The sequence below is a fragment of the Delphinus delphis genome, chromosome 4, assembly GCF_949987515.2.
Source record: "Delphinus delphis chromosome 4, mDelDel1.2, whole genome shotgun sequence".
Taxonomy (NCBI): domain Eukaryota; kingdom Metazoa; phylum Chordata; class Mammalia; order Artiodactyla; family Delphinidae; genus Delphinus; species Delphinus delphis.
This window is the reverse complement of record NC_082686.1, coordinates 10,636,585-10,648,496: the sequence shown is the minus strand read 5'-3', so window position 1 is coordinate 10,648,496 and position 11,912 is coordinate 10,636,585.

Genomic DNA, 11,912 nt, shown 5'->3' with positions numbered 1-11,912 from the left:
GGGGGTGCAGCTGTGGACCAGACAGACAGGGGTCCCCGTGTGCAGGTGTCGGTGGTTGGAGCCACCCATGCGTTGGCACCCCAGCTCCGAGGTTCCTGGGGCAGTGGGAACAGCCTTTCAGGCCGCCAGGAGCAAACTGAGCCTTGGCCCCAGGAACCTCCAGGGAAATTTCACAACTGCTGTCTACCAGCTAGGGGGGTGGGGGCGGGTAGGGGGGTGGCGAGCGTGAGACGGGCAATTCCCAAACGACAGTCCTGTGAAAGCGCTGGGCAATAAGGTCCAGGCTTGCGGTCTACAGGCAAGCAACAGAGAAATTAGATTCCTGACCTAGAGATAGAAGACATTTTCTCGGACCCCCCTAGTCTTCCTGGGCCAGTCACTTCTGCTTGAGCCTCCGCCTGGGGGTTCTCTTGGGGAGGAGGCCACTGAAGGCTCTGGGAAGGGGTCCATTGGATGTGGCACTTTAGGACGCAGCCCAGCTAGCACAAGCAGAGCTGGCACTCCCCTGCACTACGGGTGCTAGTCTAAATAAACCCACACAGCCGCTCTGGAAAGTTCTAAAATGTCCATAGCCTTGATGTGTACTTATACTGTGTGACATCTATTCTATGGAGGGGATCCGAACTGTAGAAAAGCTTTATACGTAGAAAAGTTCTTTGTAGTTTTACTTAAAATAACTAGAATCTGAATGTCGCAAAATAAAGTGGTTACATTATGTTACGTATGATAGAATATTATTCTACATACTGGAATGTTTTATGTGGTCATTAAGATAATGTTTACAAATAGTTTGTAATGTTAAGTGAAAAATAGAAAACCCTAAATTGTACATACAAGATGCTATGCATTATTTCAAAAGACTAAGAAAACACATCATGATGTTAATACTGTGTGCTAGTGATGGGCTTACATGGTATTTATTTTCTTATTTATACATTCTATGTTTTCCTTTCCTTTTTTTGTAATAACGATATTCTTTAACATTTAGGAAAAAATACATAAACTTTATCTGAAAATTCTCTGGATTCTACCCCATGAAGGTCATGCTGTCTGTATTTAGTATCTTTTTGCTCACCTTTCCGCAAAAGAACTCCACCAGGAAGGAAAAAATGGATCATTGAAGCAAAAATGTTTGTCCTGTAGAATTTATGTGCTACCCTTTCAGTAATAATCCATGGGCCAGGTAAACATGCATGGACAGTGTGCTCCAGACCAACTGCAGAGACCCCCCGTCAGGGGATGGGGTGGTCGATGTCTGCCCACCTGTCACCCAGTTACTTTGCAGACTGTGTGTTTGGAAGTGTCTTCAAAAAGGTAAAGTAGGGGGCTTCCCTGGTGGCGCAGTGGTTGAGAGTCTGCCTGCCAATGCAGGGGACACGGGTTCATGCCCCGGTCCGGGAGGATCCCACGTGCCGCGGAGCGCCTAAGCCCGTGCGTCACAACTACTGAGCCTGTGCTCCAGAGCCCGTGAGCCACAACTACTTGAAGCCCATGCACCTAGAGCCCGTGCTCTGCAACAAGAGAAACCCCTGCTCACCGCAACTAGAGAAAGCTCACGCGCAGCATCGAAGACCCAACGCAGCACCCCCACCAAAAAAAGTAAAGTATTCTGGGAGTGGTGATTTCTTTTTGCGGCATTCAGGATCATAGTTCCCCCACTGGGGATCAAACCCATGCCCCCTGCAGTGGAAGCAAGCAGAGAGTCCTAATGAGTGGTGATATTCTTATTTCTCTCCCTGGTTCTCTCCATCCCACGTGTGATGAATTATTTTATTGCAGTCATACCGTTGTTGTCATTCCCTATTCGTAATGATAAAACACAATTACGGATAAGAGAGTGTATTTTGTTGCCTTTGGCGAACTTGAAATGGCTTCTTTTCTCTCTTCCTTCTCCTTTTACTCTTTCATTCTCACCTCTTCCCATCAAACAGGTGTGATTGGTCTTAAACAAACATAACAACAGAGCGACAAAGTCCTTGAGTCATTTCCCTTTTTTCTCTGGCTCCTCCACCTTCTCCATTCCTCTTGGTCCCCTCACTGGGAACTGTCCCTTGGGAGAGGGGATGGCAAATGTGGGCTCCGCTCCTCTTGGTGGGTTTATCGTCATCTTCCATGAGCTCCCACCTCAATGCAGGTGACATCCAAAGCCAGAGCTCCAGCCGCTTCTCGTTCTTTCTTAGGAAGATCTCAACTCGCAGCTTGGAGTTCCTGCTCATGTTTCTAACCCTTTCCGCACGCTGCCAGAGAAATAGAGTCCCCGTCACCAGAGAGGACTGTCTTCATTGTAACCCACCCAGGACGCACATACGGAACCCAGGATCGTGCAGATAGCTCTTTGCCGTTTTCTCTGGCTGCTGTTCCATTGGCATCCAGATGCCCCTGTGTTAGCCTGGGGAACATGCCTTTCCCTTAGGACCCCTTCCTTCTTTCTTGTTGACCTTAACTGCACAGCTTCTGGTGTCCCCGAGGGCAGCTCTCACCTGTCAGTGGGAAACACCTGGAAAGCCAGCAACTTTTTTGAGCAGCCACAGAGCATAACCTGGGTGCCGTAGTGCGCGAAAATTGCAATACTTCCTCCTCACGAGAAAGACAAGGAGGAGGAAGGTCATTGAAGTCCCCATCCTGCCCCCGGTGACAGGTGAGGAGGTACAGAATGATGGAAGAGAGCCCGGCCCTGCTGCCTCGGCTGTGGTCCCCCCAGTGCCGCCCCAGCTCCATCACCATGCCACGCAGATGGCTGGACGTGTTTGCGTCTTCTCTACTGGCCATTCAATGCTCGCATCTTTTCTATCCCCCTTCCTTAGCCAGCAGCTCCCACCTGATTCACTTGGTCACAGGAGGCCAGCTTCAGTTTCCTCCCAGGGCTCCTCTTTAGGTGGGAGTCCTGCACACAAGATGCATCCTTCCCAAACGCGGCATTCTCCTAAAACCCACTTGAGGGCTGATCCCGTTCCAAAAAGAAACCACTCCCAGCTTGCTTGGGGCCCTACAGGCCATTCCAGCTCCCAACCTCATTTCCCGGTGCTCTGCCCCTCTGAGCTCCCGGACCAGCCAACGAGGCACCTCCATCCCCTGGTCACTGCCCATCTTTTCCCCCTGCTCCAGTCCCTTGTTCATGGGGTCAGCCCTCTGTTTCCAGCTTAACAAACCAGAGGTTGATGATTGTCCTGCAGCTGGAGCTCAGGACTTTTTCAAATCCCAGATCTTCAGCAAAGGTCTAAGACTAGGGAATGCTAGTCTTAGACTAGCTGCACCGCACGGCATGTGGGATCTTAGTTCCCTGACCAGAGATCAAACCCGTGCCCCCTGCAGTGGAAGTGCGGCGTCTTAACCACTGGACCGCCAGAGAAGTCCCTGTTAGCTTTAATTTTGAATTGGTTTTTAGATTAAAAACATTGAGAGCTCTTATACTAAATACCTAGACTTTGGCTTCTCTCACAAAACCCAGTGGATTTAGAAACTTATGCCCATATTTGGCAGAACAAGTGGCAGGAGCTGAGGGCACCAGCCCCTTTCCAGAAAAATGCAGACTCCACATTCTCCCTGACAAGGACACTCAGCAGGCCCCGCTTACGGAATGCCCTGCCTGGTTCTGCAGGTACTGAGTTTGTCACTTTTATTCTAGGCCCTTCCCTTCCAGGAAAAAGTTCCTGCAAGGCCCTTTCTCTGGCTGTTCCTTCACTTTGCACACCTGGGAACTCACTTCCTCATTGACTTGTTTTGGCCTCGCTCAGATGTCGTGTTGCACGTGCTTTTTGGCTGTTTCAGATGTGTATGTTCTGTTTGTCCTTTTAGAGCAATGGTTCTGGATTCTTCAGGATTCCTTTGGGAATCTGAGAAAAGCTATGGCTCTCCCCAACCCTTACCCCAAATGCACACGTGTGCAACGTTTGAGCTACAATTGTGCAGACTTATGGACCCCTGATGGGCTAGATGATTCTTGGCTGCTGTGTTAGGAACTGCTGATTTAGGGCAAGGACTGTCTTTCCCATAAAACAAATTCAACGCTGTGGCATCAATTCTGTGGGGCTCTACAGTGCACGGTGCCACTGAGTGTTGCCTGGTGGGCGGATGGCAAGATTATCCATTAAAATAGTCATTTAAGCTCCCTCTGCCCAGGTCTCAGGGGCACTTGCACTAATTTTTGTCACCCTCGAGTCATTCAAAGAAGACGACGCAGCTGGCTATAGACCCATGGATTCAGGCATCCCAGCTGCCCTTGCATTTGACAAATAACCACAGCCTTCACCTTGTTATGAAAAGAGCACAAATCCAATTAAGCAAGTTTTTCCAAAAGAAATAACAGTGTTGATTTCTGCCCCCACCCCCCGCCTCTCTCCACCCCTTTATGTCCTGGAATAATGCTGTGCTGATAAGAACATGGATAAATTAATTACAGCTTGGAATGTTATTTATGGCTAAGAAAGAACACTAAATCTACACATACAGTGTTTGACATTTGAATACAAGCATAGCCCTTATGTTTAAAAAAAAAAAACCCTCAATCCATCCAGTTTACACTGACATATGTCTAATCCTTTTAAATGCTGTGGATTTGAAAATCACAAAGGTAACAGTATGCTGGCTGTTCTACTCAGCCAAAGAACAAGGAGACGCAGGAGTGAGATTAGCATCTCTTCAGTTCTTTGCATGTCTGAGATTATTTCAGTGTACCTCCAATTCCTGATAACACAGAAGCACTCTTGTGGCCAAAGTGCCTGAAATGGAAATGCATTGGCAAGCCTGAATTTAAAACCAGTGCAGGCAGGCTTTCTGGGAATGTGTGTGAAGGTCACTTTTTTTTAGAAACGGACTGTCCACAGCCATTGTCATGGTTTCTGTGTTATTTCAACCAGGACCTCAACCTGGAAGTCTGGATTCATGTGGGTTTCTGCAGGTCCTCCACGAGGATTGAAGGAAAAAGTGAAGAAATCAGGGGTGGTGTCCAGCATGACTCAAAAGGGGATGAGAGGAAAAATATTCAAAGGAAATCTTTAGAAAAGCAAATTCCAAAATACTGGGTTGGCCAAAAAGTTCGTTTTTAAGTGCAAAATTTGTAAACAGTGAAAAGATTTTGATAACAGTCTATTGTTTGTTAATTTTTAAAATTGTCGTTTATTTTATTTAAAAATTTTTTATTGAAGTAAAGTTGATTTATAATATCGTGTTAGTTTCAGGTGTACAGCACACTGATTCAGTTATATTTATATATTCTTTTTCAGATTCTTTTACCTTATAGGTTATTACAAAATACTGAGTATAGTCCCCTGTGCTAGACAGTAGGTCCTTGTTGGTTGGTGACAATCTTGATTTTCAAACTGAATCCTTATTCTAAGTAGTGTCCTAGTTTAAACTCGGATCCCTTTCCTTACAATTTTTCCCAATAAATAAATCTTTTCCGTGGATGACTAGTCAGTTCAATTCAGTATTTATTGAGTTCCTCTATGGGTAGGTTGTAGAGCACCCAATCAAATGTATGTTCAAATTCACCCATCTTGCAGATTAGAGCTAAAATATCCTTTCTCTTGCTAACCTCCCCCATGTCCCAACCAACACACACAAAGACTTTCTGGCAGAAGTGATTTTCTCTCTCTGCTGGGGACCGCTGTGCAGGTTCCAACAGCACCAGGGTGTCACCTATGACTACGCCCTCCACCCCCAACAGTGATCTCAGGACTTCTTTTCATTTCTGAAGCCCCTACCAAAGGCCAGTCTGTACCGACTTTTACCAGGCATCTCACAAGAGTTTCAGGGCTGATCTCCTGGCCCAGTCCCACCCTCTTCATCCATCCTTGCATGGTCCACTTCACCACTCTTCATTTTCTGCCTCACATGTCAGTAATCAATGACCATGTCGGCTGTCCTCCAGCAGTAAGCTCTACCAAGGGACAGGCTCTACCAAGGGACTTGCCTTTCGGTCATCTACTATGACCAGCAAGGAGCTTGACATGTGGAAAGAGATTCCTAGATATTTCTTGAGTGGAAAACGAGTTGCTCATCTATGCGTGATTTGGGGGACGCCCCTTTCTGGACCAGTCATGGACCAGACCATACCACCTGGTGGTGTCTGAGCATGACAGAGCCTCAGTGAACATTTGCTGAATTGAACTGAATTGAATTGAATTTTGGAGCATGGAAATTTGTACTAGAAAGGTAAATGGGAGGAATAAGTGGGAATGACACTATCTAAATTAAAATCCAGTGCTGTGACAGCAGATCGGACATTTTCTCCTCTGATACTATTCTTAAAATTACAAAATGCTCAAGGTAGCAAAAGCATTGAAAAATTGGTCAAGGGAATTGTTTTTAATGAATGCCATGATCATTCAGTGTTCTATTTCTCTTGGCAGCAAGAATGAGTAAAAAATAAAATTGGGATGGGCTCTGGGGGAACAGGCTCTGCAGGTAACCAGCTATTCTCTAAACCTGAACTAAAGCACTTGAACTCTCTGTTTCTTGTTTTGCTCATTTGTCACTCCGGGTGATAGGAATACCTGCTCTATCTGACTCATTGCATTGGCATCATAAAGTAAAATAGTTTCTTTAAATCCCTGTGAGACAAGGCAGTAAATTGAAAATAAGAAAGATAGGGAAGAGTGTTTTGAACAAGGCAGCTCAATGAGTTCTTGCTTTGATCCATCCTTTAGCCTGAACACAAAGCCATGACAGATAAGGTATAAAAATAGAAAGCTAAAAAGAGATATCTGGCTCAACAGAGGCAGAAGAAAACTCCTGAAAGCCTCTAACCCAGGGGGCTCTTCGTTTAAAATCAGCAGGGAGTTTGGCTCCTATGGGATAAACCCAAGACACAAACACCCAAGATGGCAGACAAGAACTAAGTACATTGCTTAAGTCAAGAACTGGGATGGGAGCCCCATGGCTTTCCATTGCCTGGAGACCAATATTTTAGAAGAATGAGAGTCTAGGAATGTGGGGCTGGAGACCCAAGCCCCAGCCAAAAACTGAGCCTAGTCACATGCTGGCCTCATGATGGCATGGACATCCCCACAATCACTAAGGGACAGAAATCCCAAACTGCCTTTATAAAATCTGGTCCAGGATGAGATCACAGAGCCCAGGTGAAAGCTATCACAAAATGATCATCAGGGAAAAGCTCATTGGGTGGGGTGGAGGCAGGTGCACAGCAAAACGAAAAGAATAAAAACAAAACCCCACTCAAAATGAGCCTAAAAATCGAAACTCTAAAACATGTGAAGAAATATAATATGAAAGACAGTCAAAAATCCTTAACTCATTTTATGAAGCTAGAACACTCATACCAAACTGGATAAAAAAGGACAAAAAAGGAAAATCACAAGCCAATATCACTTCTGAAAATAGATGCAGAAATGCTAGATACATGGTATATCTCTCCATCTATTTGTATCATATTTAATTTCTTTCATCAGTGTCTTATAATTTTCTGCATACAGGTCTTTTGTCTCCTTAGGTAGGTTTATTCCTAGATATTTTATTCTTTTTGTTGCAATGGTAAATGGGAGTGTTTTCTTGATTTCACTTTCAGATTTTTCATCATTAGTGTATAGGAATGCAAGAGATCTATGTGCATTAATTTTGTATCCTGCTACTTTACCAAATTCATTCATTAGCTCTAGTAGTTTTCTGGTAGCATCTTTAGGATTCTCTATGTATAGTATCATGTCATCTGCAAACAGTGACAGCTTTACTTCTTCTTTTCCAATTTAGATTCCTTTTATTTCTTTTTCTTCTCTGATTGCTGTGGCTAAAACTTCCAAAACTATGTTGAATAAGAGTGGTGAGAGTGGGCAACCTTGTCCTTTTCCTGATCTTAGTGGAAATGCTTTCAGTTTTTCACCATTGAGGATGATATTGGCTTGTCATATATGGCCTTTATTATGTTGAGGAAATTTCCCTCTATGCCTACTTTCTGGAAGGTTTTTATCACAAATGGGTGTTGAATTTTATTGAAAGCTTTCTCTGCATTTATTGAGATGACCATATGGTTTTTCTCCTTCAATTTGTTAATATGGTGTATCACATTGATTGATTTGCATATATTGAAGAATCCTTGCATTCCTGGAATAAACCCCACTTGGTCATGGTGTATGATCCTCTTAATGTGCTCTTGGATTCTGTTTGCTAGTATTTTGTTGAGTATTTTTGCATCCATGTTCATCAGTGATATTGGCCTGTAGTTTTCTTTCTTTGTGACATCTTTGTCTGGTTTTGGTATCAGAGTGATGGTGGTCTCGTAGAATGAGTTTGGGAATGTTCCTCCCTCTGCTATATTTTGGAAGAATTTGAGAAGGATAGGTGTTAGCTCTTCTCTAAATGTTTGATAGAATTTGCCTGTGAAGCCATCTGGTCCTGGGCTTTTGTTTGTTGGAAGATTTTTAATCACAGTTTCAATTTCAGTGCTTGTGATTGGTCTGTTCATATTTTCTATTTCTTCCTGATTCAGTCTTGGCAAGTTGTGCATTTCTAAGAATTTGTCCATTTCTTCCAAGTTGTCCATTTTATTGACATAAAGTTGCTTGTAGTAATCTCTCATGATCTTTTGTATTTCTGCAGTGACAGTTGTTACTTCTCATTTTGCATTTCTAATTCTATTGATTTGAGTCTTCTCCCTTTTTTTCTTGATGAGTCTGGCTAATGGTTTATCAATTTTGTTTATCTTCTCAAGGAACCAGCTTTTAGTTTTGTTGATCTTTGTTATCATTTCCTTTATTTCTTTTTCATTTATTTCTGATCTGATCTTTACGATTTCTTTCCTTCTGCTAACTTTGGGGCTTTTTTATTCTTCTTTCTCTAATTGCTTTAGGTGCAAGATTAGGTTGTTTATTCAAGATGTTTCCTGTTTCTTAAGGTAGGATTGTATTCCTATAAACTTCCCTCTTAGAACTGCTTTTGCTGCATCCCATAGGTTTTGGGTCATCGTTTCTCCATTGTTATTTGTTTCTAGGTATTTTTTTATTTCCTCTTTGATTTCTTCAGTGATCACTTCGTTATTAAGTAGTGTATTGTTTAGCCTCCATGTGTTTGTATATTTTACAGGTCTTTTCCTGTAATTGATATCTAGTCTCATGGCGTTGTGGTCAGAAAAGATACTTGATACAATTTCAATTTTCTTAAATTTACCAAGGCTTGATTTGTGACCCAAGATATGATCTATCCTGGAGAATGTTCCATGAGTACTTGAGAAAAATGTGTATTCTGTTGTTTTTGGATGGAATGTCCTATAAGTATCAATTAAGTTCATCTTGTTTAACGTATCATTTAAAGCTTGTGTTTCCTTATTTATTTTCATTTTGGATGATCTGTCCATTGGAGAAAGTGGGATGTTAAAGTCCCCTACTATGAATGTGTTATTGTCGATTTCCCCTTTTATGGCTCTTAGTATTTGCCTTATGTATTGAGGTGCTCCTATGTTGGGTGCATAAATATTTAGAATTGTTATATCTTCTTCTTGGATCGATCCCTTGATCATTATGTAGTGTCCTTCTTTGTCTCTTCTAATAGTCTTTATTTTAAAGTCTATTTTGTCTGATATGAGAATTGCTACTCCAGTTTTCTTTTTGTTTCCATTTGCATGGAATATCTTTTTCCATTCCCTCATTTTCAGTCTGTATGTGTCTCTAGGTCTGAAGTGGTTCTCTTGTAGACAGCATATATATGGGTCTTGTTTTTGTATCCATCCAGCCAGCCTGTGTCTTTTGGTGGGAGCATTTAATCCATTCACATTTAAAGTAATTATCGATATGCATGTTCCTATTCCCATTTTCTTAATATACCATGTTCTTGGATTGGAAGAGTCAACATTGTGAAAATGACTCTACTACCCAAAGCAATCTACAGATTCAATGCAATCCCTATCAAACTACCACTGGCATTTTTCACAGAACTAGAACAAAAAATTTCACAATTTGTATGGAAGCACAAAAGACCCTGAATAGCCAAAGCAATCTTGAGAATGAAAAATCGAGCTAGAGGAATCAGGCTCCCTGACTTCAGACTATACTACAAAGCTACAGTAATCAAGACAGTATGGTACTGACACAAAAACAGAAATATAGGTCAGAACAGGATAGAAAGCCCAGAGATAAGCCCATGCACATATGGTCACCTTATCTTTGATAAAAGAGGCAGGAATGTACAGTGGAGAAAGGACAGCCTCTTCAATAAGTGGTGCTGGGAAAACTGGACAGGTACATGTAGAAGTATGAGATTAGATCACTCCCTAACACCATACACAAAAGTAAGCTCAAAATGGATTAAAGACCTAAATGTAAGGCCAGAAACTATAAAACTCTTAGAGAAAAACATAGGCAGAACACTCTATGACATAAATCACAGCAAGGTCCTTTTTGACCCACCTCCTAGAGTAATGGAAATAAAAACAAAAATAAACAAATGGGACCTAATGAAACTGCAAAGCTTTTGCACAGCAAAGGAAACCATAAACAAGACCAAAAGACAACCCTCAGAATGGGAGATAGTATTTGCAAATGAAGCAACTGACAAAGGATTAATCTCCAAAATTTACAAGCAGCTCATGCAGCTCAATAACAAAAAAACAAACAACCCAATCCAAAAATGGGCAGAAGACCTAAATAGACATTTCTCCAAAGAAGATATACAGATTGCCAACAAACACGTGAAAGCATGCTCAACATCATTAATCATTAGAGAAATGCAAATCAAAACTACAATGAGATATCATCTCACACCAGTCAGAATGGCTATCATCAAAAAATCTAGAAACAATAAATGCTGGAGAGGGTGTGGAGAAAAGGGAACACTCTTGCACTGCTGGTGGGAATGTGAACTGGTACAGCCACTATGGAGAACAGTATGGAGGTTCCTTAAAAAACTACAAATAGAACTATCATATGACCCAGCAATCCCACTACTGGTCATATACCCTGAGTAAACCATAATTCAAAAAGAGTCATGTACCAAAATGTTCATTGCAGCTCTATTTACAACAGCCCGGAGATGGAAACAACCTAAGTGTCCAGCATCAGATGAATGGATAAAGAAGATGTGGCACATATATACAATTGAATATTACTCAGCCATAAAAAGAAACGAAATTGAGCTATTTGTAATGAGGTGGATGGACCTAGAGTCTGTCATACAGAGTGAAGTAAGTCAGAAAGAGAAAGACAAATACCGTATGCTAACACATATATATCGAATTAAAAAAAAAAAGTCATGAAGAACCTAGGGGTAAGACAGGAATAAAGACACAGACCTACTAGAGAAAGGACTTAAGGATATGGGGAGGGGGAAGGGTAAGCTGTGACAAAGTGAGGGAGTGGCATGGACATATATACACTACCAAACGTAAAATAGATAGCTAGTGGGAAGCAGCCACATAGCACAGGGAGATCGGCTTGGTGCTTTGTGACCACCTAGAGGGATGGGATAGGGAGGGTGGGAGGGAGGGAGACCCAAGAGGGAAGAGATATGGGAACATATGTATATGTATAACTGATTCACTTTGTTATAAAGCAGAAACTAACACACCATTGTAAAGCAATTATACTCCAATAAAGACGTAAAAAAAAAAATTCTTTCAATTCAATAATAAAAAGGTAAACACCCCCCCCCTACAAAAAAAAGAAATGCTAGATACAGTATTAGCAAACTGAATCCAGTAATTCTAAAATAAGCACTATATCACAATAGAGGTAGGTTTATCCAGGAATGCCAGGCTGGTTTAACACAGGATAATATGAGAAAATCAGTGGGTGTAATTAACATGTTAGCAGTATTAATATTAATATTATGATGTGATGGTTAATTTTATGTGTCAACTTGACTGGGCCACATGGTGTACAGATAATTGTTCAAACACTCTTCTGGGTGTTTCTGTGAGTGTGTTTTGGGATGAGATTAACATTTACACCTTTAGACTGAATAAAACA